The sequence below is a fragment of the Coregonus lavaretus genome, assembly GCF_964263955.1.
Source record: "Coregonus lavaretus genome assembly, chromosome: 21".
Taxonomy (NCBI): Eukaryota; Metazoa; Chordata; class Actinopteri; order Salmoniformes; family Salmonidae; genus Coregonus; species Coregonus lavaretus.
In genome coordinates this window covers 24,075,509-24,098,375 of record NC_140008.1, presented here as the reverse complement: position 1 = coordinate 24,098,375, position 22,867 = coordinate 24,075,509, and the positions used below count along the sequence as shown (strand labels likewise).

Sequence of the window (22,867 nt, the reverse complement as noted above, 5' to 3'; positions counted from 1 at the left end):
TGTGCTAGCGGGCCGGGGCTGGCAGATGGATCTTCGTGGTCGTCGCAACGGGAAGTCTGTTGAAACCACATCAGACTATTTCGTCGGCAAACCAGTCGTGTTGGATCGGCGGGGCTCAGTGTCAACACTAGGAGGTCCCGTCCGGTTGACAGAGAGGTAGATAGCCGGGAGATGGGCCTGAGGCTAGCTCAAGGCTAACTGGTGCTTGCTATAGGGCAATGGTAATGGTAATCAGCCAACAACAGGTTGCAGCTAGCTAGCTGGTTGTGATGATCTGGCGCTAGGGTCCAGTGATTCCGGCAGAAAGTCCAATAAGCTCTGGGTCGATAGCACGCTGGGTCGATAGCACGCTGTGCAGACTGGCCGACGAATTGTCCAGGCTAGAGCTAGAGCTGGCTGGTGGATAGTGTAGGCCACGGACAATGGTGAAGACGCTAACGGTGACTAATAACAGGTAGCCACTATTTTCAGCTTACGGTTCTTGATGAAAGTTATAAAGAAATAATAGAATCCTTTCCACGTTGGGTGAGGCGGGTTGCAGGAAAGTATATTTAGTTAAAGAATGGAAGTAAAAAAAAATACAAAACCTAGGAGGCTCATGGTTCTCACCCCCTTCCATAGACTTACACAGTAATTATGACAACTTCCGGAGTACATCCTCCAACCTATCAGAGCTCTTGCAGCATGAACTGACATGTTGTCCACCCAATCAAAGGATCAGATAATTTATCTAGTACTGAAAGCATAAGCTAAAGCTAGCTAGCACTGCAGTGCATAAAATGTGGTGAGTAGTTGACTCAAAGAGAGAGAAAGAAAATAGCTGAATAGTTTTTAACAAATTAATTTCTTCCTAAATGAAGGAGAAGCAAGAGAGAAATAGAGAGAGATTGTCTTTTTTTTTTTCACTTTCAGTTTCACTTACTTAGTTAACAAATGCAGCTAGCTAGTTTACCCTACTGAAACACCCTGCTCAAACAGAGGGATGCTATGTTAGCTAGCTGGCTATGACTATCCAACACAACACTAGAACACAAGGTAAGCTTTTGGTTTTACTAATTTATTGTCACCGGGGCCTGACGGTGTAACTGCTTACTGACTGTACACTGTAATGTTACTGCATGATTGTAGCGGGTTTACTAACGCGTTAGTTCTATTAGCTATGATGTTAATTTAGCTAATATGGTGACAATGATGTAGGCTGTGTGTAGCGGTTTGGCTTGGAAATGATTTTTCACCTGGACACATACAGCTGATGTGTTGTGCATAGAAGTCCACAAGCGAGGGGAAGAGGTGAAACGAGGAGAGCTCATAATGTAGATACGAGAAGGAATACAACGTGGCTGCTATGAAACTGTGAACTGTGTTTATGCGTGATCAGGGGTGTGTTCATTCTGCCGATTCTGTTGAAAAACATTTCCTAAACAGAAGCAAACTGATTACACCCACTATCAGCTAGATGCAGGCAAGAGTGTGCAAGGCGGTATTGAATGTCACTGTCTGTCCATGTGTCACTGTCTGTCACATCAAATTTGTCTCTCGACCTGTGTGCACCTACGTTGTAAACTTTCATAGGCTAGGTTGTAGCAACCTCATGATTGGTATAGGGAACATTTGAGTATCATGTAGTAGCCTAAACCTATCGCTGTTCCTTTTAACTGGGTAAATGGAATATGAATGACAGTCATCCAATATGTTGTAATAGAAATAAGGCAATGCTCATGAAAAAAAAAAAAGGTCCTCCCTCATCTGAAACTGCATTGACCGCCACTGGTATACATGTATTTAGGAAACTAAAGCCTGGATTAATATAATAAGTTATCCCCATAGTGAGTCTTTTCAGCAGTTAGGGACTATATTTTACTAGGGATTAATGGATGTCGTTGTACAGTGCTACATGCAAGCATTGACATTAGGGCTGGGAATTGCCAGGGACCTTACGATATGATATTATCACGATACTTAGGTGCCGATACGATATGTATTACGATTCTCACAATTCTATATGTATTGCGATTCAATACTGCGATTAATTGCGATTTGATGTTTCAAACTAATTGCTCACTATATGTCTGCTGCAGAGAGATGAGAGAGCATGAGAAAATTAGTTTTGATCAGTCAAGGAATTAAAAGTGCTGAAAACTATTTAAAAAGAAGATGGAGAACATGCTAGAGGCGTCACTACAGACCCAGGTTCGTTCCCAGGCTCTGTCACAACCGGCTGTGATCGCGAGTCCCATAGTGCGGCGCACAATTGGCCCAGCGTTGTCCGGGTTAGGGGAGGGTTGGCCGGGGGAGCTTTACTAGGCTCATTGCGCTCTAGCGACTCCTTGTGGTGTGCCGGGCGCCTGCAGGCTGACCTCGGTCGTCAGTTGAATGGTGTTTCCTCCGACACACTGGTGCGGGCGGGTGTTAAGAAGTTAGGTTTGGCGGGTCATGTTTCAGAGGACTCATGACTCGACCTTCGCCTCCCGAGCCCGTTGGGGAGTTGCAGTGATGAGACAAGATCAAAAAACGGGGTAAAAAAATTAAATAAAAAAACACACATTTTGGTGTAGGGACAGTCGACAACGCCAGCTAAAGCTACCTAGCTAAAGCTACCTAGCTAAAAAAATTGACAACATTAATTTTTATTTTATTTTTTACAAATCAATATTTGGAGTCAAAGTATCGATATAATATGTAGCTGTATCAATTTCTCCCCCATCACTAATTGGCATCTAGGCATATTGCAAAGTGAGTCAAGAACACGTCAGCTGCAGGAAGAGCATGTTATTCTTATCAGATCTCCAAATGGAGGGCACACCGGTAAAAATAGCTATGACAATGAGCTGCTTCCCAGCACCAAATCCATTTGGTGTTTGCCTTCAAACTGTATAAATATGTACAAGGGCATTTCCTGCACAGACAAGCCCTACTCTGTGGAGAGTGATAAAGTAGTTGGCATGAAAACATATGATGGAGGGGGTGAAAGAGATACAGGAACACAGAGCGAGGGATAGAAAGAGAGGGAGGGAGAGGCAGAGACACAGAGATAGTGGATCAAAGTGGGAGAAAGAGAAAGATAGACAGAGGCAGAGGAGTGGTGAAAAGGTGGTTCCTAGCATAAATGCTATTTTAAATGCTGAGAACCATGTGCACTCTGGAGGATTATCAGGGCAAACGCCCACATATCATCACTTCAGGGAGGGGTAATGAACTAGTAAATTAGTCTCAAAGCTTTAATTAGTATCAAAGTATGAAGCCGACCCATTAATCTGCTATCCCCTCTCTCCCTTTCTGATGACTTGAAAAGCACAGGCCAATAAAAGACAAAAGGAAAATGGATATGGATTTTCTCACGCAAGTGACCAACCGAGATGATTAAGTAGTTCATCACACAAAAATATAGAATTCTTCCCACGGAGGCATCGACCTGTCCTATAGATACATTAACAGGCTGGCAGGAAATCGATGAGCATACGGTTGTCTATGGATCGCACAGAAGACGGTGGCCGATTTGATCATCTCTCTGTGTGCGTTGCAATGTGCTGGAGAACCACCCAGTCCAGAACAAGTGTGGGTTAGGAGAGAATAACAACATTGCAGTGACATAAACCAACTGCAAATATTACCTATCTAACCTAAAACCTATATTTCACAATAAAGCAGGAAGCAGGGCTGTAGTTTAGCTATTTAAAACTGTATTTGCAGTTTTAAATAGCTTGATGAGCAGGGGTTTATTCAGGTCTCCCCACAGAGTAGAATCAAACTGACTACATACTCTCCCTACATACATGCCCATAGAGAAGACAAGGGTTGACAGAACAGTCCTCTGAAGAACTACACAGACAGTCTAAAGGAAGAAAATGTGTTATTTGTAGGTTCTTCTAATCAACAGGGAAACAATAAAGCTAAGAGGAGATCTTACAATATGTAGACCCAGTTTAACCTTAACAGTCTGTGCCATTTTAAATTGGCTGCCCAGCCTAGGAGAGGAAGAGAGACTGAGGGAGGAGGCGACAGGCAGAGAGAGGACAGCATATGTTACATTGACTCCGAGAGATTTGGCTAATACATATAGTATATATCCAGTAGCATAGACACAGGAAGTAGAGTGCTGCGGGTGCTGGAGCATCCCCTTAAAAAAAAGGAATACAAAAAGTATATATATATATATATATATATATATATACAGTACCAGTCAAAAGTTTGGACACACCTACTCATTCATGGGTTTTTCTTTATTTATTCTATTTTCTAAATTGTAGAATAATAGTGAAGACATCAAAACTATGAAATAACACATATGGAATCATGTAGTAATCAAAAAAAGTGTTAAACAAATCAAAATATATTTTATATTTGAGATTCTTTAAATAGCCACCCTTTGCCTTGATGACAGCTTTGCACACTCTTGGCATTCTCTCAACCAGCTTCACCTGGAATGCTTTTCCAACAGTCTTGAAGGAGTTCCCACATATGCTGAGCACTTGTTGGCTGCTTTTCCTTCACTCTGCCATCCGACTCATCCTAAACCATCTCAATTGGGTTGAGGTCGGGGGATTTAGGAGGGCAGGTCATCTGATGCAGCACTCCATCATTCTACTTCTTGGTCAAATAGCCCTTACACAGCCTGGAGGTGTGTTGGGTCATTGTCCTGTTGAAAAACGAACGATAGTCCCACTAAGCCGAAATCAGATGAGATTGCGTATCGCTGCAGAATGTTGTGGTAGACATGCTGGTTAAGTGTGCCTTGAATTCTAAATAAATCACAGACAGTGTCACCAGCAAAGCACCCCCACACCATAACACCTCCTCCTCCATGCTTTACAGTGGGAACTACACATGTGGAGATCATCCGTTCACCCACACCGTGTCTCACAAAGACACGGCGGTTTGAACCAAAAATCTCACATTTGGACTCCAGACCAAAGGACAAATTTCCACCGGTCTAATGTCCATTGCCCGTGTTTCTTGGCCCAAGCAGGTCTCTTCTTCTTATTGGTGTCCTTTAGTAGTGGTTTCTTTGCAGCAATTCGACCATGAAGGCCTGATTCACACAGTCTCCTCTGAACAGTTGATGTTGAGCTGTGTCTGTTACTTGAACTCTGTGAAGGATTTAATTGGGCTGCAATTTCTGAGGCTGGTAACTCTAATGAACTTATCCTCTGCAGCAGAGGTAACTGGGTCTTCCATTCCTGTGGCGGTCCTCATGAGAGCTAGGTTCATCATAGCGCTTGATGATTTTTTGCGACTGCACTTGAAGAAACTTTCAAAGTTCTTGATATTTTCCGTATTGACTGACCTTCATGTCTTAAAGTAATGATGGACTGTCGTTTCTCTTTGCTTATTTGAGCTGTTTTTGCCATAATATGGACTTGGTATTTTACCAAATAGGGCTACCTTCTGTATACCCCCTCTACCTTGTCACAACACAACTGATTGGCTGAAACGCATTAAGACGGAAATAAATTCCACAAATTAACTTTTAAGAAGGCACACCTGTTAATTAAAATGCATTCCCGGTGACTACCTCATAAAGCTGGTTGAGAGAATGCAAAGAGTGTGCAAAGCTGTCATCAAGGCAAAGGGTTTTGATTCGTTTAACACTTTTTTGGTTACTACGTGATTCCATATGTGTTATTTCATAGTTTTGATGTCTTCACTATTATTCTACAATGTAGAAAATAGTAAAAATAAAGAAAAACCCTTAAATTAGTAGGTGTCTCCAAACTTTTGACTGGTAGTGTATATATACAGTTCATTCAGAAAGTATTCAGACCGCTTTACTTTTTCCACATTTTGTTACGTTACAGCCTTATTCTAAAATTGATTCAATAGTTTTTTTCCTCATCAATCTACACACAATACCCCATAATGATAAAGCAAAAACAGTTTTTTTGAAAAACATAAATATGACATTTACATAAGTATTGAAACCCTTTACTAAGTACTTTGTTGAAGCACCTTTGGCAGCAATTACAGCCTCGAGCCTTCTTGGGTATGACGCTACAAGCTTGGCACACCTGTATTTGGGGAGTTTCCCGATTCTTCTCTGCAGATCCTCTCAAGCTCTGTCAGGTTGGATGGGGAGCGTCGCTGCACAGCTATTTTCAGGTCTCTCCAGAGATGTTCAATCGGGTACTAGTCCGGGCTCTGGCTGGACCTCTCAGGGACATTGAGAGACTAGTCCCGAAGCCACTCCTGTGTTGTCTTTGCTGTTTGCTAAGGGTCGTTGTCCAGTTGGAAGGTGAACCTTTACCCCAGTCTGAGGTCCTGAGTGCTCTGGGGCAGGTTTTCATCAAGGATCTCTCTGTACTTTGCTCCGTTCATCTTTCCATCAAGCCTGACAGTCCCTGCCGCTGAAAAACACCCCACAGCATGATGCTGCCACCACCATGCTTCACTGTAGGGATGGTGGCAGGTTTCCTTTAGTTGTGACGCTTGGCATTCAGACCAAGGAGTTCAATCTTGGTTTCATCAGACCAGAGAATCTTGTTTCTCATGGTCTTAGAGTCCTTTAGGTGCCTTTTGGCAAACTCCAAGCGGGCTGTCATGTGCCTTTTACATCTGGTCACTCAACCATAAAGGCCTGATTGGTGGAGTGCTGCTGAGATGGTTGTCCTTCTGGAAGGTTCTCCCATCTCCACAGAGGAACTCTGGAGCTCTATCAGAGTGACCATGGGGTTCTTGGTTCTTCCCCGATTGCTCAGTTTGGCCGGGCGGCCAGCTCTAGAAAGAGTCTTGGTAGTTCCAAACTTCTTCTATTTAAGAATGATGGAGGCCACTGTGTTCTTGGGGACCTTCAATGCTGCAGAAATGTTTTGGTACTCTTCCCCAGATCTGTGCCTCGACACAATCCTGTCTCGGAGCTCTATGAACAATTCCTTCGTTCTCATGGCTTGTGGGACCTTATATAGACAAGTGTGTGCCTTTCAAAATCATGTCCAATCAATTGAATTTACCACAGGTGGACTCTAATCAAGTTGGAGAAACATCCCAAGGATGATCAATGGAAACAGGATGCGCCTGAGCTCAATTTCGAGTCTCATAGCAAAGGGTCTGAATACTTACACTACCGGTCAAAAGTTTGGTAAAATAAAGTAAAAATAAAGAAAAACCCTTGAATGAGTAGGCGTGTCCAAACTTTTGACTGGTACTGTATGTAAATAAGGTATTTCTGTTTCCCCATAATATCAGGAAACTTGTGGCGTGGCTGGTGTACATATCTTATCCACCTACTCAGTGCTACAGATAAGCTCTGAGTTGTCATGGCAGCATCCTGCTTCAGCCCCCACATTATGTGTTTCATTATGTTTTCTGCACCAGGTCAGAGAAGAACTGACAGATAGACACCGCTTTCACTAGTGGCGGTGCGTGGTTAAAATCACTGGGGAATCCAGAAAAAAAAGCAATGTTACATCCTGTGTTGTGATTATTGCGTTGTTTGCTCTATAACCTGTTAGTTCATATGCCTTGCGACTGTGATATGTATAAGCCTAAAGCCGAGACAATAAGAAGACTCAGTGACAGAATAAATTCAACCACACCTTTGTTTCATCACAAAACCGGAGAGCAACCTCTGTCCGGTTAAGTCCACAAAGCATATTGCATGTAACAAACAGTTACATGACCTACAGCCCTCAAACTCAACTCAAGACCTCAAAGTAAGTTCCACTGCATTTTTTCATTGTTCCACTCTAATCAAAGATTGATGTACACCTTTTTTGGGGAAGCCTGGCTTCCCTTGGCAACCATGAATACATGCAACTGGCTTTCACTTACACTTACACTAAGCTCCTAGTCACCCGTTACTCTGTTGTGTCTGTGTGCATTTCTGTGTGTGGTTTTGGGGAGGGGGTGGGGGGGTATATGTGTGTACCTGTCCATGTCAGTTTTTATCATACTTTGAGGATGTAGTCTACAGTATGTTTGATTTAAAGAGAAAGCTGGGAAAAAGAGAGATCATGACAGAGAGATGGAAAAGAGGAGATAAATTAGAGGAAGTGGAGTCTGAAGGTAACAGGGAGGGACATAAGGAATTAAGGAATAAGGAGAAGAAAGGGAAGAGAGGGAGAAAGAGTCATTTCTTGGAGGTTTGAGCTGCAGCCTCGGGGGATATGAGCTGTAGCCTCTTCTCTCCAGCCAACTCACATGTCTACTATGCCTGCCTGCCTGGCATCAAGCAAACCACTGCTGACAGCCTACAATCCCTTTACATCCACAAACAGGTTGGCAATGCAGCCACAACCCAAAACAATAGGGCTGCGAATTGCCAGGGACCTCAAAATACAATATTATCACGATACATAGGTGCCGATACCATTTGTATTGCGATTCTCACGATTCTCACAATTCGATATATATTGCGATTCGATACTGTGATTTTATTGCAATTTGATGTTCCAAACTTATTGCTCACTATATGTCTGCTGCTGAGAGACTAGAGAGAGCATGATAACATTTGTTTTGATCATTCATGAAAATGAAAGTGCTGAAGAAAAGTTGGCTCACTATTTAGAAAGAAGATGGAGAACAAGCTAGGTAGCCTGATGAAGAAAAAAAACACACACATATACATACACATATACTGTATATACAGTGGGGAGAACAAGTATTTGATACACTGCCGATTTTGCAGGTTTTCCTACTTACAAAGCATGTAGAGGTCTGTAATTCATAGGTACATTTCAACTGTGAGAGACGGAATCTAAAACAAAAATCCAGAAAATCACATTGTATGATTTTTAAGTAATTCATTTGCATTTTATTGCATGACATAAGTAGTTGATCACCTACCAACCAGTAAGAATTCCGGCTCTCACAGACCTGTTAGTTTTTCTTTAAGAAGCCCTCCTGTTCTCCACTCATTACCTGTATTAATTGCACCTGTTTGAACTTGTTACCTGTATAAAAGACACCTGTCCACACACTCGATCAAACAGACTCTAACCTCTCCACAATGGCCAAGACCAGAGAGCTGTGTAAGGACATCAGGGATAAAATTGTAGACCTGCACAGGGCTGGGATGGGCTACAGGACAATAGGCAAGCAGCTTGGTGAGAAGGCAACCACTGTTGGCGCAATTATTAGAAAATGGAAGAAGTTCAAGATGACAGTCAATCACCCTCGGTCTGGGGCTCCATGTAAGATCTCACCTCGTGGGGCATCAATGATCATGAGGAAGGTGAGGGATCAGCCCAGAACTACACGGCAGGACCTGGTCAATGACCTGAAGAGAGCTGGGACCACAGTCTCAAAGAAAACCATTAGTAACTGTCACGATCGTCTAGGAGTGAAGGAGACCAAAGCGCAGCGCGTTGAACGAACATGACTTTAATTGAAAAAAGCACCGAAATACAAAACAAAAGACGACTCGTGAAGTCCACAGTACAACGACTGAAACACGGAACAATAACCCACAATGCCCACAAGAACACATACAGAATAAATATGGCTCCCAATCAGAGATAACGAGCCGACAGCTGACACTCGTTACCTCCGATTGGGAGTCATATGACTAATCAACATAAAACCCAAACATAGAAATGAACCAACTAGATCCCACATAGAAATACACCCAAAAGAAAATGACGACCCTGGCTCACAACTAAGAGTCCCGGAGCCAGAACGTCACAGTACCCCCCCCTAAAGGCGCGGACTGCGACCGCGCCTCACAACCCCACAATAGGGGAGGGCTGGGTGGGTGTTGCTCCCCGGAGGCGGTTCCGGCTCCGGGCTTGACCACCACCCCACTATAGTTACTACCCGCTTTCTTAACCTCCTCCCAATGACCACCCTCCACTTAAACCCACCTGGATTAATGGGCAGCACCGGACTAAGAGGCAGCACCAGGCTAAGGGACAGCACCGGACTAAGGGGCAGCACTGGACTAAGGGGCAGCACTGGACTAAGGGGCAGCACCTGACTAAATGGCGGATCCTGGCTGGCTGGCGGATCCTGGCTGGACGGCTCTGGCGGATCCTGGCTGGACGGCTCATGGCTGGCTGACGGATCTGGCTGCTCATGGCTGGCTGACGGATCTGGCTGCTCATGGCTGGCTGACGGATCTGGCCACTCATGGCTGGCGGAAGGCTCTGGCTGATCCCGTCTGGCGGAAGGCTCTGGCTGCTCCTGTCTGGCGGAAGGCTCTGGCTGATCCGATCTGACGGAAGGCTCTGGCTGCTCCTGTCTGGCGGAAGGCTCTGGCTGATCCTGTCTGGCGGAAGGCTCTGGCTGATCCTGTCTGGCGGAAGGCTCTGGCTGATCCTGTCTGGCGGAAAGCTCTGGCTGATCCTGTCTGGCGGAAGGCTCTGGCTGATCCTGTCTGGCGGAGAGCTCTAGCGGCTCCGGTCTGGCGGACGGCTCTGAAGGCTCATGGCAGACGGGCGGCTTTGTAGGCTCAGTACAGACGGGCAGTTCAGACGGCGTTGGGCAGACGGACAGTTCAGACGGCGTTGGGCAGACGGGCAGTTCAGACGGCGTTGGGCAGACGGGCAGTTCAGGCGCCGTTGGGCAGACGGGCAGTTCAGACGGCGTTGGGCAGACGGGCAGTTCAGACGGCGTTGGGCAGACGGGCAGTTCAGGCGCCGTTGGGCAGACGGGCAGTTCAGACGGCGTTGGGCAGACGGACAGTTCAGGCCCCGTTGGGCAGACGGCAGACTCTGGCCGTCTGAGGCGCACCGTAGGCCTGGTGCGTGGTGCCGGAACTGGAGGTACCGGGCTGAGGACACGCATCTCAGGGCTAGTGCGGGGAGAAGCAACAGGGCATGCTTGGCCCTGGGGACGCACCGTAGGCCTGATGCGTGGTGCCAGAACTGGAGGTACCGGGCTGAGGACACGCATCTCAGGGCTAGTGCGGGGAGAAGCAACAGGGCATGCTTGGCCCTGGGGACGCACATAAGGCCTAGTGCGGAGAGCAGCAACAGGGCATGCTGGACCCTGGGGACGCACATAAGGCCTAGTGCGGAGAGCAGGAACAGGCCGGGCTGGGCTGGCGACGCGCACCGTATCCCTGGTGCGAGAGGCCGGAACAGGCCGGGCCGGGCTGGCGAAGCGCACCGTATCCCTGGTGCGAGAGGCCGGAACAGGCCGGGCCGGGCTGGCGAAGCGCACCGTATCCCTGGTGCGTGGAGTAGGAACAGGCCGGGCTGGGCTGGCGACGCGCACCGTACACTTAGTGCGAGGAGTAGGAACAGGCCGGGCCGGGCTGGCGAAGCGCACCGTATCCCTGGTGCGTGGAGTAGGAACAGGCCGGGCTGGGCTGGCGACGCGCACCGTATCTCTGGTGCGAGTGGCCGGAACAGGCCGGGCCGGGCTGGCGAAGCGCACCGTATCCCTGGTGCGAGTGGCCGGAACAGGCCGGGCTGGGCTGGCGACGCGCACCGTAGGCTTCGTATGAGGCTCAGGAACAGGCCGGGCTGGGCTGGCGACGCGCACCGTACACTTATTGCGAGGGGCCGGAACAGGCCGTACCGTACTGGGGACACACACTACTGGCTGTACCTCGGGATTAGGAACGGGCCGGACCGGACTGGTTACACACCCCAGTACCTCTCGCCGTGCCTCTACACCTTCCTTCCCTGCCTTTCCCAGTCGCCCCCTTAACCTGGTAGCCTCCTGAATCCGTCCCTTCTCTGCCTCCGTCAGCCCCCTTAACCTGGTAGCCTTCTGAATCTGCCTTGTGGCAGCCTCCTGCTGCTCAGTCGCCCAAGCCATGTGCCCCCCCCAAAAAACTTTTTGGGGTTGCCTCTCGTCCTTCAGACGATGGCCCTGCCGATGCCGTTGCTCCTCTCTCCGTCGCCTCTCCTCTGTCTTGCTCCATGGACGGCGATCCATGCCATCCAGGATTTCTTCCCACGTCCAGGACCCTTTACCGTCCAAAAGCTCTTCCCATGTCCAGACCCTCGGCTCCTGGACACGCTGCTTGGTCCTTTGATGGTGGGTTATTCTGTCACGATCGTCTAGGAGTGAAGGAGACCAAAGCGCAGCGCGTTGAACGAACATGACTTTAATTGAAAAAAGCACCGAAATACAAAACAAAAGACGACTCGTGAAGTCCACAGTACAACGACTGAAACACGGAACAATAACCCACAATGCCCACAAGAACACATACAGAATAAATATGGCTCCCAATCAGAGATAACGAGCCGACAGCTGACACTCGTTACCTCCGATTGGGAGTCATATGACTAATCAACATAAAACCCAAACATAGAAATGAACCAACTAGATCCCACATAGAAATACACCCAAAAGAAAATGACGACCCTGGCTCACAACTAAGAGTCCCGGAGCCAGAACGTCACAGTAACACACTACGCCGTCATGGATTAAAATCCTGCAGCGCACGCAAGGTCCCCCTGCTCAAGCCAGCGCATGTCCAGGCCCATCTGAAGTTTGCCAATGACCATCTGGATGATCCAGAGGAGGAATGGGAGAAGGTCATGTGGTCTGATGAGACAAAAATAGAGCTTTTTGGTCTAAACTCCACTCGCCGTGTTTGGAGGAAGAAGAAGGATGAGTACAACCCCAAGAACACCATCCCAACCGTGAAGCATGGAGGTGGAAACATCATTCTTTGGGGATGCTTTTCTGCAAAGGGGACAGGACGACTGCACCGTATTGAGGGGAGGATGGATGGGGCTATGTATCGCGAGATCTTTGCCAACAACCTCCTTCCCTCAGTAAGAGCATTGAAGATGGGTCGTGGGAGGTGATCAAATACTTATGTCATGCAATAAAATGCAAATTAATTACTTTAAAATCATACAATGTGATTTTCTGGATTTTTGTTTTAGATTCCGTCTCTCACAGTTGAAGTGTACCTATGATAGAAATTACAGAACTCTACATGCTTTGTAAGTAGGAAAACCTGCAAAATCGGCAGTGTATCAAATACTTGTTCTCCCCACTGTATATATTGGGTTTTTTCTTAAAGGGGGTGCTCCTAATCTCAGCTTGTTACCTGTATAAAAGACACCTGTCCACAGAAGCAATCAATCAATCAGATTCCAAACTCTCCACCATGGCCAAGACCAAAGAGCTCTCCAAGGATGTCAGGGACAACATTGTAGACCTACACAAGGCTGGAATGGGCTACAAGACCATCGCCAAGCAGCTTGGTGAGAAGGTGACAACAGTTGGTGTGATTATTCGCAAATGGAAGAAACACAAAATAACTGTCAATCTCCCTCGGCCTGGGGCTCCATGCAAGATCTCACCTCATGGAGTTGCAATGATCATGAGAACGGTGAGGAATCAGCCCAGAACTACACGGGAGGATCTTGTCAATGATCTCAAGGCAGCTGGGACCATAGTCACCAAGAAAACAATTGGTAACACACTACGACTGAAATCCTGCAGCGCCCGCAAGGTCCCCATGCTCAAGAAAGCACATATACAGGCCCATCTGAAGTTTGCCAATGAACATCTGAATGATTCAGAGGAGAACTGGGTGAAAGTGTTGTGGTCAGATGAGACCAATATCGAGCTCTTTGGCATTACATTTACATTTTAGTCATTTAGCAGACGCTCTTATCCAGAGCGACTTACAGTTAGTGAATACATATATATATTTTTTTATACTGGCCCCCCGTGGGAATCGAACCCACAACCCTGGCGTTGCAAACGCCATGCTCTATCAACTGAGCTACATCCCTGCCGGCCATTCCCTCCCCTACCCTGGGCCAATTGTGCGCCGCCCATGAGTCTCCCTGTCGCGGACGGCTGCGACAGATCCTGGATTCGAACCAGGATCTCTAGTGGCACAGTTAGCACTGCGATGCAGTGCCTTAGACCACTGCGCCACTCAGGAGTGGCATCAACTCAACTCGCCGTGTTTGGAGGAGGAGGAATGCTGCCTATGACCCCAAGGACACCATCCCCACCGTCAAACATGGAGGTGGAAACATTACGCTTTGGGGGGTTTTTTCTAATAAAGGGACAGGACAACTTCACCGCATCAAAGGGACGATGGACGGGGCCATGTACCGTCAAATCTTGGGTGAGAACCTCCTTCCCTCAGCCAGGGCATTGAAAATGGGTCGTGGATGGGTATTCCAGCATGACAATGACCCAAAACACACGGCCAAGGCAACAAAGGAGTGGCTCAAGAAGAAGCACATTAAGGTCCTGGAGTGGCCTAGCCAGTCTCCAGACCTTAATCCCATAGAAAATCTGTGGAGGGAGCTGAAGGTTCGAGTTGCCAAACGTCAGCCTTGAAACGTTAATGACTTGGAGAAGATCTGCAAAGAGGAGTGGAACAAAATCCCTCCTGAGATGTGTGCAAACTACAAGAAACGTCTGAACTCTGTGATTGCCAACAAGGGTTTTGCCACCAAGTACTAAGTCATGTTTTGCAGAGGGGTCAAATACTTATTTCCCTCATTAAAATGCAAATCAATTAATAACATTTTTGACATGCGTTTTTCTGGATTTTTTTGTTGTTATTCTGTCTCTCACTGTTCATATAAACCTACCATTAAAGTTATAGACTGATCATGTCTTTGTCAGTGGGCAAACGTACAAAATCAGCAGGGGATCAAATACTTTTTCCCCCCACTGTATACTGATCTGTTTATCACAGTAATTTGTTAAACATCAATGAACCAAGGCTAACAAGGCATTATTTTCTTTCTGACAGACAATTCTGACTTAAATTCCCAATTTCAGTCGTGGCCAAAAATATTGGCACCCTTGCACTTTTTCAAGTAACTCACAATTTTCCCTCATAATAAGTTGAAATTGACCAAAGTATTTGGTCTCCACAATTCTTTATTTCACTGTTAATATTACAGAACCTTTGTTTTTGATTCATAACTTAATATATCAATTTAAATCAGAAAATAAACAGAAATGGCATTGACAAAATTATTGACACCCAAGACTTAATATTTGGTAGCACAGCCTTTGGTCAAAATAACTGCAATCAAGAGCTTCCTATAGCCATCGATGAGCTTCCTGCACCTCTGTACTGGCAGTTTGGGTCCAACATTGCGCTCCAAAATGCCTTGGTATTCTCCTTATTTCATGATGCCATGCACACGTTCAAAGCACCCAGTGCCAGAGGCAGCAAAGCAACCCCCAAAGATCACTGAACCTCCTCCATGTTTGACTGTCGGGAAGGTGATATTTTCATTGAAGGCTTCATTTTGTTTTCTGTAAACATAGAGATGGTGTGCAATACCAAAACGCTCTAATTTGGTCTCATCTGTCCACAGGACATTCTCCCAGAAAGATTTTGGCATGTTCAGGTGTCTTTTGGCAAATTGCAGTCTGGCTTTCGTATGTCTCTCTCTTAGCAGCGGGGTCCTCATGGGTTTCCTACCATATAACCACCTTTCATTGAGTTGGTGATGGATGGTGCGAGTTGAAACTGTTGTACTTTGTGTGTGAAGGTCAACGTGAATCTAATGGTGCTTTCTCCACCATTCGAACAATCCTTCGCTGCAATCTTCCATCAAGTTTTCTCTTGCGGCAACGTCCAGGGAGGTTGGCTACAGTGGCATGGGCCTTAAACTTCTTCATAACATTACGTACGGTGGAAACTTCCAGGTCTCTGGTGATGGACTTGTAGCCTTGAGATTGTACATGTTTGGCTGCAATCGTGTGTCTGATTTCCTAAGATTATTCTCTGGTTTTCTTAATTTTTTCCATGTTCATTGCGGTTCACACAGTGACAGAAAACATGAGAATGAGTCCTTTTCTCTATTCAAACTGGTTGAATTAGTAATTTTTATATTGCACCTACAACTCACCACAGGTGAGTTCAATTCCAAAGTAAAGGATAATCACCTGCTTGAAATCTAATTATTTCTAACTACTTCTAGAAGGTGCCAATAATATTATCCGGGCCATTTTATGATATATTTGTGGAATAAGCTAACATTTAGTAAATTATTCCGATTTTTTTGTTTTGTACAACTGTAAACGAAAGACATACATATGTGGATACCAAAATATGTTTTAATTTCAACAGTTTTCTGGAAGAAATGGTGCATTATTTGAAAAAAGTGCAAGGGTGCCAATATTTCTGGCCACAAATGTATCTCAGAGAGGAAGGAGGTCTCCTATGAGTGGGCTTTGTATTGTATTCATGTGGAGTCTTGCTTTTACATCCTATTTCCATTCCCCCTCTGTAGGCAGAATAAAAAGCAGCTACAGTCAAATTCAGACACATCGGTAGGATTGTCAACCGTTTGCCTGCCGACAGTACTTAGCACCTCTGAACAGAGTGTCAGCAGTCAATCGGTTTTGTGTTTACATTTACATTTACGTAATTTAGCAGACGCTCTTATCCAGAGTGACTTACAAATTGGTGCATTCACCTTATAGCCAGTGGGATAACCACTTTACAATATGTTTTTTTTCTTCTTTTTTTTCTTTCTTTGGGGTGGGGTAAGGGGGGGTAGAAGGATTACTTTATCCTATCCCAGGTATTCCTTAAAGAGGTGGGGTTTCAAGTGTCTCCGGAAGGTGGTCAGTGACTCCGCTGTCCTGGCGTCGTGAGGGAGCTTGTTCCACCATTGGGGTGCCAGAGCAGCGAACAGTTTTGACTGGGCTGAGCGGGAACTGTGCTTCCGCAGAGGTAGGGGGGCCAGCAGGCCAGAGGTGGATGAACGCAATGCCCTCGTTTGGGTGTAGGGACTGACCAGAGCCTGAAGGTACGGAGGTGCCGTTCCCCTCACAGCTCTGTAGGCAAGCACCATGGTCTTGTAGCAGATGCGAGCTTCAACTGGAAGCCAGTGGAGTGTGCGGAGGAGCAGGGTGAAGACCTTGAAGTCCTTGACCTTGACCTTCACACAGCAAAGACCTTGAAGTCTTCAGCAACTCAGCTTTGTTAAAATACTCCAAACCAGAAGGTGGCAGCAGTGTTGTTTTGCAATGCATGTCCATGTATTGCTTAGTTTATGGTCTAGATTCCAATGTTAGCCAGCTAGCTGCACTAATGTTGCTATTTTGTAGAAAGCCCTTGTTGATACTAGCCAGATGGCCACAGCTAGATAACTACCTAGCAAGATGACGAAGAAAGATTTTAATTCACTCTCCATGATCACATAATGCCAGTGCCAGCCCATAGCCAAATGTTTAGTTAGCTAGCGAATGTTAGCATATTCGCTAGCTAGCACAACATAGCTAGCTAGCTAGCTATGGACACTGTAATAACTTGGCAGCTAACACAGGCAGCTGTTTCATAGAAACTAATCCATTGTGATTTAATGATAATGTCAATACTAGTTACAGTGGTTGGTTAGCTAGCTTGGAGGAAGTATTTAGTGTTGTGTGCATTGTGTCTGTGCACTTGTTAGCTACCATTCCATAGCTTACATTGCATATGAAGTGTGACTGGCTCATGACATTTAACTGTGGATGTACGGAGAAAATGCCCTATTCTTCCTTTTTGTTTCACTCCTGTTGGCTCCCCCACATGGGGGTTTGTGCTCTCTGATTTGCTCAAAGTCAAGTTGTTGACCACTGATGAGCATTGCGGTTCTACAAGTAGAAATGGCAGGTTTGTCGCTACCAGAACGGCATGCAACTGGTACCGCTTTTGTTCTAGAAAGAGAAGGAACGGCCTCCCATTGTGATAAGTACCTATCGGCAGTCTATCAGCAGTGAGATTCTCGGTGTGTTTCATGCATTATGCTGCCCCTGCTACACAACTACAGTACAGGCGGAAGATGAAGAGGGTTGTTTTCATGTTGCATAATATTGATGAAATAACACTGGAAAAAATGTTATTTCCGTACCTAAAAAATCTGCAATACTTTTAGTCCCTGTTATATAAATGACACATTGAGTGACCAACAAAAACAGGAAATCACCCAACCTAATCAAATTGCATAGTGCATTGTCCTCATGCTTTGTGACGGGTCCCTGCCACATCTGGCTTCCCATTGAGATAGATGTCATGTAGAACATGTAGTCCCCTCAACACTCTTTAGAGTCAGCCCAGACAGACAGACAGACAGGACTGTGTGTGCAACACTGAAAAGCATCCCCCTTCTTAATTTATGAAGATCTGATATGCACAGGATGAATAGAGAAGAGAGGGAGCTGTCCGTCCGTTCCCTGCATACAAATCTTTAGATTGTGTGCTCATACATCCAGTATAAAATATAAATGGTTTCAAAAAGTTCTATACAAGCAACCTATTCCAGACCTGTCTGCACATTTTAAAGTTTGAATGATGTTTCTAGCTTAAACGGTTGAAGACTAGTTATGGTGGAAATGTTTACCATTCAAGTCTATGGCTATTGAAATGCATTGGGATTTATGCAAATATGCTTGTAGTGTGAAAAGTATAAGTAGTATTAAAAAAAAAGCACACTGCGGACGGTCAGTCTGCATGTTTAAAAGTTGGTTTCGTGTTGATAGTTTTTACGGTTTTGGCCCTACAGGTGGCAGCGAAAGGCGAATAATAATAACTAGATGTTAATTTTACCATTCTATTAATGAAGATCTGATATGCACAGGAGGAATAGAGAAGAGAGGGAGCTGTCCGTTCCCTGCATACAAATCTTCAGATTGTGTGCTCAAACATCCATTACGGATGAGCTCAGCCTTGATTAATCCAATCCCCTCACGAACAAGACCAAAGACAAGAGATATCAACTCAAAATGAGCCTCAGATTCCCATTAAACTCTATAATCTCCCAGCCCCCATCCTTTCCTTTTCAGCACAGCTCACAGCAACTTCTCAAAGACTCCCTCCTCAAATTATAATACATCGCAGCCCACTCCAGCAGTAATTCTAAGTTTAATAAGAAGTATATTAAGGCTTCATCCACACTATTAAGCATTCTAAGTAAGTGCCTAATGTTATTCAGCTTTCAAATTTCAAGTCCACCGCTAAAATTGGAAGTATCTGATAAAACAAATTATGCAAAATTATAATCAAGTAGAAAAGGACATTTACTGAAGCAAATGTGGTGTAGCCTCCTGTAGCTCAGCTGGTAGAGCATGGCGCTTGCAACGCCAGGGTTGTGGGTTCGATTCCCACGGGGGGCGAGTATGAAAATGTATGCACTAACTGTAAGTTGCTCTGGGTAAGAGTGTCTGCTAAATGACTAAAATGTAGTTGCTAGTCTTGCAGTATTTATGGATGTGGTAGTAATAGGGTTTTCATAGGCTGTGTTTGTTATAGTGACCCATTTTGGGGTGGTTTGTATTGTAGTTGTGGAGTTATTATAGTGGGTTATAGTGGGCTAGTATAGTAGGCTGGAGTGAGTACTATATCATCATAAGCCATATAATGTTTCAGTTTGAAAATGTTTTAGTTTGAACATTCTGAAAGTTTTGTGGCAGTGATTTCAGTTTAGAATGTTGAAGCCTGCATTCCGCCATTGAAATTAATGGGGATACAACAAGCTTTGTAGTTTATGAAGTAGGAATAGAAGCAAAAAGCTGTGTTGAAGCCAAGTTGAGTCAGTCTCCACATGTCAACGTTGGTTTGGTGTTTGTAGCTTTAACGGTTCAAGAGCAGTGGCGAATCCAAATACTTCCAATTCAAGCCTATGGAGCTTTTATGCACATTTAAAACGGTTATGATTTAGTTGAAAAAGTATAAATGGTTTCAAAAAACTGTATACAACCATCCTATTCCAGACCAGTCTGAACTTTTTAAAGTTTGAATGGCGTTTCTATGGCCATTGAAATGCATTGGGATTTATGCAAATATGGTTGTAGTGTAAAAGTATAAGTAGTATCAAAAAGTTTTTTTCAAGCACACTGCAGACGGTCAGTCTGCACGTTTTAAAGTTGGTTTTGTGTTCATAGCTTTTATGGTTCTGGCCCTACAGGTGTCTGCGGATGAGGAATAATATTAATAACTATATGGTAACTATACAGTTGAAGTCGGAAGTTTACATACACCTTAGCTAAATACATTTAAACTCTGTTTTTCACAATTCCTGACATTTAATCATAGTAAAAATCCCCTGTTTTAGGTCAGTTAGGATCACCACTTTATTTTAAGAATGTGAAATGTCAGAATAATATTAGAGAGAATTATTTATTTAAGCTTTTATTTCTTTCATCACATTCCCAGTGGGTCAGAAGTTTATATACACTCAATTAGTATTTGGTAGCATTGCCTTTAAATTGTTTAACTTGGGTCAAACGTTTTGGGTAGCCTTCCACAAGCTTCCCACAGTGAGTTGGGTGAATTTTGGCCCATTCCTCCTGACAGAGCTGGTGTAACTGAGTCAGGTTTGTAGGCCTCCTTGCTCGCACACACTTTTTCAGTTCTGCCCACAAATTTTCTATAGGATTTTGTGATGGCCACTCCAATACCTTGACTTTGTTGTCCTTAAGCCATTTTGCCACAACTTTGGAAGTATGGTTGGGGTTATTGTCCATTTGGAAGATCCATTTGCGACCAAGCTTTAACTTCCTGACTGATGTCTTGAGATGTTGCTTCAATATATCCACATAATTTTCCTTCCTAATGATGCCATCTATTTTGTGAAGTGCACCAGTCCCTCCTGCAGCAAAGCACCTGCACAGCATGATGCTGGCACCCCCGTACTTCACAGTTGGGATGGTGTTCTTCAGCTTGCAAGCGTCCCCCTTTTCCTCCAAACATAACGATGGTCATTATGGCCAAACAGTTCTATTTTTGTTTCATCAGACCAGAGGACATTTCTCCAAAAAGTACGATATTTGTCCCCATGTGCAGTTGCAAACCGTAGTCTGACTTTTTTATGGTGGTTTTGGAGCAGTGGCTTCTTCCTTGCTGAGCGGCCTTTCAGGTTATGTCGATATAGGACTCGTTTTACTGTGGATATAGATACTTTTGTACCTGTTTCCTCCAGCATCTTCACAAGATCCTTTGCTGTTGTTCTGGGATTGATTTGCACTTTTTGCACCAAAGTACGTTCATCTCTAGGAGACAGAACGCGTCTCCTTCCTGAGCAGTATGACGGCTGCGTGGTCCCATGGTGTTTATACTTGCGTACTATTGTTTGTACAGGTGAACGTGGTACCTTCAGGTGTTTGGAAATTGCTCCCAAGGATGAACCAGACTTGTGGAGGTCTACACATTTTTTTCTGAGGTCTTGGCTGATTTCTTTTCATTTTCCCATGATGTCAAGCAAAGAGGCACTGAGTTTGAAGGTAGGCCTTGAAATACATCCACAGGTACACCTCCAATTAACTCAAATGATGTCAATTAGCCTATCAGAAGCTTCTAAAGCCATGACATCATTTTCTGGAATTTTCCAAGCTGTTTATAGGCACAGTCAACTTAGTGTGTGTAAACTTCTGACACACTGGAATTGTGATACAGTGAATTATAAGTGAAATAATCTGTCTGTAAACAATTGTTGGAAAAATGACTTGTGTCATGCACAAAGTAGATGTCCTAACTGACTTGCCAAAATTATAGTTTGTTAACAAGACATTTGTGGAGTGGTTGAAAAATGAGTTTTAATGACTCCGACCTAAGTGTATGTAAACATCCAACTTCAACTGTACATTGTACATGTAGTAAAATTGTGGGACTTGCTTTACCTGTTTAAAATTATTTTTGTGGTAGTTGAAGAAGTTTCAAAAGTTTTACTTAAAAAAGCAGTTAAATATAGTCAAAAGTTAAATGTAGTAGAATAATTGGTCTGATTACTTTGATATACTACTATATCAACCTCATTACTTTGGATTGTGGGGCAGTTAATCACAAATTTGATCAGAAAGGTAACTGAACATAGCATACGTGGTCCTCTGTAGCTCAATTGGTAGAGCATGGTGCTTGTAACGCCAGGGTAGTGGGTTCGATCCCCGGGACCACCCATACGTAAAAATTTATGCACACATGACTGTAAGTCGCTTTGGATAAAAGGGTATTCTAAATGGCATATTAATTATTAGTTGAATATATTAATTAATAAAATCCATTACATTTCTTGCCTGATTCCATTTAGTTTTTTTCCCAAATTCCATTTTCTCCGTTCTGTTTATCGCACACGCAAAACAGAAAATGTAAGTACAAACAATTTTGAAAGTTGTGCTTAGCTTTCAGCAAGCACATTTAACGAAATGCAATTTCAGCAACAAGCCACAAGACAATAGTCCTTTGCATAGCCGCACGAAAAAGGCCTGGAAAAATATCTCCACTGCTTCAGGTATGAATGATTACAAGCCCAGTGTCGAGCATTGCATCTTCTCAGGGAACAATTAGCCCCCTGCAGAAAAAGTATATAAAGGGCAAGATGTAAAATCTTTAAAAAGTTATATGTCACTCCGGGAGGACATCCATATGGTGAAAACCACATAATAAGGGCCCCAGCCAGACCCTTCGACTCAGTCGTCACGGCAACAGAGAGGTGGGTAAATCGGTGTGGCGATCGCCCCAGGACGTGCCGTGCATGGGAATGTAGGGATCTGCTGCGGCTGCCACCATCTGTAGAGGGCTGGCTTAATGGAGAGGCTGGGGCACAGGCACACACACACACAGATACCCAGAGAGCAGGGGCTGAGAGGGGACTAGGAGACTAACTCCTCCTGGATAACCATGGCCTGCTGCCCTGAGGACTTAAATAAGTCCTTCAGAACCCCAAAGACTGTCTAACCACTTCTTGGGCTGGGACATGACCTCTAACGGGGGGGGGGGGGGGGGGGGGGGGGGATCTTCCCTCGGAGATGAGGCCATTCCCCAAACTATTAAAAAATATATATTTCTGGAATACTACAGATTTGTCATTAGCTACATAACTCAGTGGGCAGGCTACAATACCACAATGCCTTTATTTGAGCCTAGACCCATTCACGCTACTTTCAGTGATTCACCTTGCAGTCATCCCTGCAAACCAAAATTGGTTCTGTGAAAGTTACCAGAACATTAGTTAGGTCGCAGCAAAAAACGGTCAAGTCGTGGTGATGATTATAG

General features: G+C 44.8%; 1 protein-coding gene across 2 annotated transcripts in view; it reads right to left on the bottom strand.

The window, feature by feature from the left end:
- LOC311148938 (neuroligin-1-like) overlaps positions 1-22,867 on the bottom strand; it is a gene marked incomplete at both ends in the record, with an annotated part of 247,151 nt that overhangs the window by 198,640 nt on the left and 25,644 nt on the right. The window lies entirely within an intron of this gene.